Source organism: Odontesthes bonariensis, chromosome 19 (genome assembly GCF_027942865.1).
Source record: "Odontesthes bonariensis isolate fOdoBon6 chromosome 19, fOdoBon6.hap1, whole genome shotgun sequence".
Lineage (NCBI taxonomy): Eukaryota > Metazoa > Chordata > Actinopteri > Atheriniformes > Atherinopsidae > Odontesthes > Odontesthes bonariensis.
Genome location: NC_134524.1, coordinates 11020034 through 11026890, shown reverse-complemented (window position 1 = coordinate 11026890; position 6857 = coordinate 11020034).

Genomic DNA, 6857 nt, shown 5'->3' with positions numbered 1-6857 from the left:
CTATCATCACTATTTGTAAGAGAAAACTGAACACACACACACAAAAGATCTGATTCTTCTCTGTGTACATAGTTGGAAAAACTCCCGGAAAAAAACACAAATTGTCGGTTTCAGATTTGAAATAAATGGTCGAGACAAAGCTCAAAACCTGCACATGCTTTTTGAGAGATTAATGCTTTGCACCATAGGTGTTAAAAGTAATGCCTGTATGAAATTTATGTCAATGATATCCTACAATAGTCATCTTTTATAAACAGCTTGCACGGCAGCAGTCATGCCGGTCTTTTGATATTGTTTCTGGTCCTCTGAGTGGCCCCATGCATCTTTTAAACTATGTAAATGTTTTATTGGCTGCCAGTGGTGCCCACTTCCAAACACACACATACACACACACACACACACACACACACACACACACACACACACATACACACACATACATACACATCAGCTGCATTTAGAAAAAGGACTACTGGTGAAAGGAATTTTTTTCCCCTTTATAATGGCATTTATGCATTGTTTGAATACAGCAGTGTCCAAAATATCAATGTACTCTTTACTATTGAGTGAGCTATTGATTGCCTGTTATATTGGTGATAAGGATGCAGTGGTCTTGGACACACCTTTGTGTTCAGTCAGGGGTGTGACCATCAATTGACAACATACATCTGTTTAGTGTAGCATCAAAGGCTTTCTTTTGATCATATCAGAAGGACTAAGTGTCGCTGTCAAAATGTAGTGGCCTTGTAGGCTCAGCTGCTTTTGTGCCATCTGGGTCACCTCGGCCTGTTGCCCATGGTAACAACACCCTTTCTGTCTGCCTGCCTTTGTCGCAGCTCCTATTTACACTTAACATTAGAGCTGCTGGGCTGCTCTTGTGCTGGTCAGATTTTATTTTATATGGTATGTAAAGGTGAGTCTTTAAGTTTGTGGGGCTTTAACATTGTTCATGTGATACTCGACTAAAGGTGTGATGTCACAGTAAATGCAAAAGAATCATATTTTCTCATGTCTATTTGGTGAATGTACAAAAACTAAATCTATTTTTGCCTCATGAGAGTGCATCTGCTAAATGTTATTCTTCCTTGGCTGAAATTGATGAATTGCTGCAGATTAAGGAATGTTATTGTGCAGCAGGACACTGAAGCTCAAATGGCAAAAAGTAATGATTTTTTACCAGAATTATCTTCTCAGAGATGCTTTATGTAGAAAAAAAATATTTAAAGCTTAGAAAATAACTGGAAAAACCACAGCTATGATGCCATATATAAATCTGCCTGTGTACTATACAGCTGAGACAGACTTCAGTGACAGACTGCATTTAACCACTTTGTACCACTTGATGGGATGTGAGTCAAAATAGTGTCTTGTGTTCCCTGGATGATGCTATTTATCTCTATTCAGCCATGTATGCAGTAATAGGGATTTTTACGTCATTAATCCCACCAGGACAATGTGTTGGTTGACACTGTTGCCTTTCACCAAGAATGTTCCTGGTTAGAATTTTGTCTCTATGAGTTTGAATGTTCTCTACATGCCTGTGTGGGTTCTCTGTGGGTTCTCTGGCCCCCTCCCACAATACAAAAACATAAGTGTTAGCTTGATTTGTAATTCTAAATTGACTGTAGGGGTGAGTGTGAGTGTTTGGCTCGTTTTGTTGTGTTTTGAGCTCTGTGATGGACTGGTAACCTTTCCTGCCTCTCACTCGATGACAGCTGTAGCCACAGGCCCCCTACAGCTCACAATAGGATAAAGTAAGTAACTAAAATCTATGTATGGCACTTTTCAAGAAGAAATGTCATGAAGTGCTTCACAAAGTGGGTATAGAAGATGGATGAATAAGTGCCTGCCTCCCGGTCACCTCCCTTCTGAGGTTTTTTGGGCACGTCCAACTGGGAGGAGGAGCAGACCCAGAACACACTGGAGGAATTACATATTCCATCCCATTTGGCCTGGGAATGCCTTAAGATGTCCCTGGAACACTGGAGAGAAGGATGTCTGGGTTTCTCTCCTGGACCTGTGTGTATGGATAAAGAATGGATAATTGATCATTCCTGCCATTACTGGAGAGAGGGATTTCTCTAAAAACTTCAATAAATGTTTGGTCGCAAAATCAGTTTTTCCGGACTTCCCTATCACTGCCTGTTCTCCCACACATACTGTTACCACTGATTTTAAAACTGAATTTGTTATACTTTCTTGCTGACAACCTTGGCAAAGCTGCACCTGTAGGTGTGTGGCAGGATGATTCATTCTGAGTGAAAGCAGCAGTAAATCATTATCTCTCATTATTTTAGCCTGATGTTACTGATGTGGCACTAAACCAGCAGAAAAAGTTGTATATAATTTTGTTTTGTTTGTTTTTAACCATTTGGCATAACCATATAAGCATAAATGATCCTATATTTGCAAGTAAATTTGAGTGTATTGGCACAGCCCATGTGTGTACTGTGTATTTCCAGCTCTGAGTTAAGAAGAGGGGCCATGCATGCTTGGCGGCCCTCCAAGGCTCTCAACTTTTTGAATTTCAAATTAAGTACGTGTTGAATGGTGAAATGTCAAATGGAAACATTTTCCTCCCCCTCCCACCTCTCTCTGTGGGGGCAGAGGGTAGTTCAGGCGACGCTCAGACTGAGGGAGCACCGGGTAGGTCTGCTGGAGAATCCTTTAACACTCTTATCTGTAAGCATCATGCCTGAGTGACTCAGGTGACGAGGACAGCCAAGGCAGCGTGCAAGTGGGCGTGAAGCAGGTGAAGAAGGGTTTCCTGCAGGTAAAGTGTGACTTTGTAAATACTAAGACCACAAACAGGTTGAACAGTGTGCCTCTGCCGTGATAATCTGCTTGTCAGCTGGGAGATATTGATCAAGGTTCGGATAAAAGTTTCAGTGGGAGAAAATCTGTGACATCTGGACTTTTTCTCAAGAAGGAAAACCCACCGAGGAGAACTCTTTTGTTCAGTAAAAACTTTACACATGATTTCAGGAATTTAACTTTTTCATTTTGAATTCAAAACTCTAAAAGAACGAGATAAAAAGATGTTAACGTTTACATTCCCAAGAAGGTGCAAGAGAGCATAGTTCATCATTATATAATGATTGAAACTGCTGGCTTCCTTGCACATTTGCCTCAGCTGCAAGATATTTGAGAGTGTCTTACAAACTATCAGTTCCCAGAGTCAGAACCAGACATGGAGAAGCTGCGTTCAGCTTCTATGATCCACATGTCTGGAACAAACTCCCAGAAAGCCTCAGATCAGCTGAAACACTCAGTGTGTTTAAGTCTAGGTTGAAGACACACGTATTTTCAGCTGCATTTGAATGAAGCTCGTAAATCTGAAGCTTGAGTTTCAAAACTTAATCACATTTTAACTACTGATTTTATCTGATTCTATCTATTGTTCTTATTTCTTAAATTTTAAAGCATGCATTTTATTTCTACTGTTTTAATGTATCTGTAAAGCACTTTGAATCGCCTTGTAGTTGAATTGTGCTATACAAATAAACTTGCCTTGCCTTGCCTTACATTAACCATTTTAAATCCCCTCACAGCGTATCTATTGGCATCGGTCATTTCAAAGTCTTTCATTTCTTCTTTTAAAGTCAATATTAGGTGGATCTGTTAGTGTGTTTGGGATTATTTTGCTGAGTAAAGTTCACTTTCCAGTTCACTTTCAAGTCTAATTGTGTCTTCAAGCACTCTTTGATTAGATGCAGAATTCCCAAGTGAACTACGAGCTGCAAGCTGTCCAGTTTCTGTGGCGGTGATGCCTCCTCAATCCATAACATTTCCACTACCATGCTTCACAGACGCTATGAACTTTTTCTCTTTTGGAACTTGTTGGATCCAGCAGTGAAATTATGTGTTGGGTAAATTATGTGTACTGGTGCAGTTTGTCAGTCTGTTCTTTTTTTGGACAGCAATGTCTTTCTCCTGCCACATCTACACCTCCTTTCATTAACCAATGCGTGGAATCAATCAGTGTCGAGAAAATTACCAGGAATTTTAAATGTCAAATCTTGACAGGCGTAGCAACAAGCATGGTGAACAGAGGGTAAAATTAATAGGCATGTTCTAATCCTGCTGCTGCACAGATCACGCACAGATATTAACACTATTATGTAAACAACTTGTCTTCCCAGAAAATTCTCAAATGTGATAAAATTGAGATCCAAATAGAAGACTTTCTGAGGCAGCGACAGTCAAATGAATTCTTGGCTGTGACAGCTGCTGAGGGAGATTTCTGTTCATCCAAAATAATGTCTTGGAGATGCTGCATTACATCGAGGCTCATCGTTTCACTACGAATGAAGCAAGAGGGAAACACAAGGGGAGTTGTTGGCTTCGGCACAGAGATGCAGCCATTTTCCCCTGACCTAGAATAGTGTGGAGCAATTCCGTCTCCTAATGTGTTCTCCTGTCGTTTGCTTTTACCATCGCCTCATTTATTCCTCAGTGCTGATGGACATGGTCCAAACTGGATGAGAAGAGACACATACCTATATTTGGGTAAGATTTTCTCCCAATTACTGGACAAAAATAAACATGTGAAGCAGCAGATGCAGGAGCAGTAAGTGTCAGGCACTGCAATGCACAGATTCACTTTTAAATTAAGCCATTTGTTTAAGTAGTTCACATGATTCACAGAGTTTGAGGCTGAAACAGCACCAGGATTCTACTAAAGCATTTAAACCAGAACCCTCATTTAAACTCGCTCTTGTATACTCATGTGAGATTCTTCGTAATAGGCTACATGTGTAAAAGCAATGAAAAAAAAACTCATTCCCGGCTTGAAAACCTCTTCTAAGTAAAATAATTCATTTTAGACCCTATGCAGGGACCCTAAACCCCATCGTGGGAGCGGCTGTCCTACAAAAGTTAAATTATTTTACACTTATTACGGGTCAATTTCCAGCATTATTTCTTCATAATCATGACTGATTACTGAGGGTTAAATGTTCCAGAAAAGGTTTGTGTAGATTTTCAATTCATCTCCAGGATTCAGAATAAATTACCAAGTTTTTATGTTTATGATTAAACATAGAAACAAAAAGCCGTGAATGAATTCCTTCTGCCATTTAAACAAAGTCCAGGAGCTGATAATGACCATGTGATATAACTGAGGTATCTGAAATAAATCTGAAAACACACTTGATTGATCGGTTTAATAATCTATCTAGCCACAATTGGGAAGTCATATTGCACCGATTTATAAAACAATAAGATACGAGATATACGATACATTTGGCAGTATTTATGAGATGCGGGACAGATGTCATGACTTAAGTTTAGGATGTCATCATTAGGAGGAATTATGAGCATTGAATAAGAAGAATTTGGTCAGATGGGAGATCTTTTTTAATCTCGACAATGGCCACAAGACAGACCTTGTCTGAGAGTATGTTCATAGAGGTCCTCTAGCCTTCCTAAATGCCATATGAGCATCCATATGCTCAAAATCTGATTCTGGTTCCCAGTAAGCATTTTTTGTATGCTCTTTAGGAGGGCTGGATAAAATGATTAAATAAATTTCATACTAATACTCACTAAAAAGTGCCGAGCAGCCAAATGTGGGACATTCACTAAATGCATCAATAAAAGGCGATGAAATAATTTGCCCTGCTTTCTGGCTTATCTCTCAATATAATGAAATGCTGGGATTTTTTTAAAGTTTAATATTTCCTCTGAGCTAATGAGGAGAAACAAAAAGGAACATGTGGCTGGTTTTTGTTTACTTATAATCAAGGTTTAGGTGAATTCCTTATTCTTTGTTATTGTCATACTGCTGGATATTGCTGTTAATATAAACAAATACTTTACATACCACTTTACTGAGAGTCCTAAACACCTGACAACGTTAGGATCAAACATGCAGGTTATGATAAATGGTTTCACTCATCATTTGATGACATTTTAATATGCACCAAACTCATCTCACATCTTTTTCTCTTTGTCTGCAGTCTTGTTTTAGCATTTACTCCCAGATGCATTTTGACCTGTAAATTACCATGCCAGTGTGCCCGTGATGTGCTGAGAAAATAGTTGTTTTTGGCACGATGACACATTCGTCAGATGGATGAGCAGCAGACCTCCTGCCGCGTGTTTATGCCAGGGTTCATTTCTCCTCCAGTGTTCAGGGCACCGGGGTGAGGCGGAAAAACAAAGTCATAATCATGGTGCATTTGACAGTAGTCACGAATTAACTGAGGCAAAAGGTCATGACAGCATCGACTACAAGTGTGCGTAGAATGGGTGGATGCCTCCGCTGTCTGCCACGTCACGCTCTTCAGCAGCTGGATGTGGAGCAGCAGGTCCATTGGATCGAACAACCTTTGCAGACCCGGAGAAGAGGGAGTATTTTCATGGATTGATTTTTTTCCAGAAAGCATGACAATGTTGGGGGAAGAGTGAAAGACAGAGAAATGACTTAAAGAGGTCATTAAAACCCACACAAAGCTTTGTACATCCTGACTGAGTGGTGGCTGTCAAATCATAACCACACTCTTTCAGCTCCACTTGTCTTGCAGTTTATGTCAATCACAGCTGAGTCATTTGTGTCCAAATAACCTGTGATTACAAGTAGTTTATCTTTTGAGCCATTGTTATTACAAGGGGAAAAAAGTCATAATGGCTCTCTTTGTAAGATGCTGTCTTTTTCTTTCTGTGTTGAAATCAAATGAATCATTATTCAGTGGAGGCCACTGGGGGTTTCCTTTTCAACCACAGCTTTTTCTGTGAGGTTGACCAGCAGATTTTCCGTTGTGTCTTTACAATAGAAGTTCAGTTTTGTGTCCGTTTCTTTTCATTTAAACATCTGGAAAGGGAAGATCTCCTCTCACGGGGAGCCCGAGCAAAGA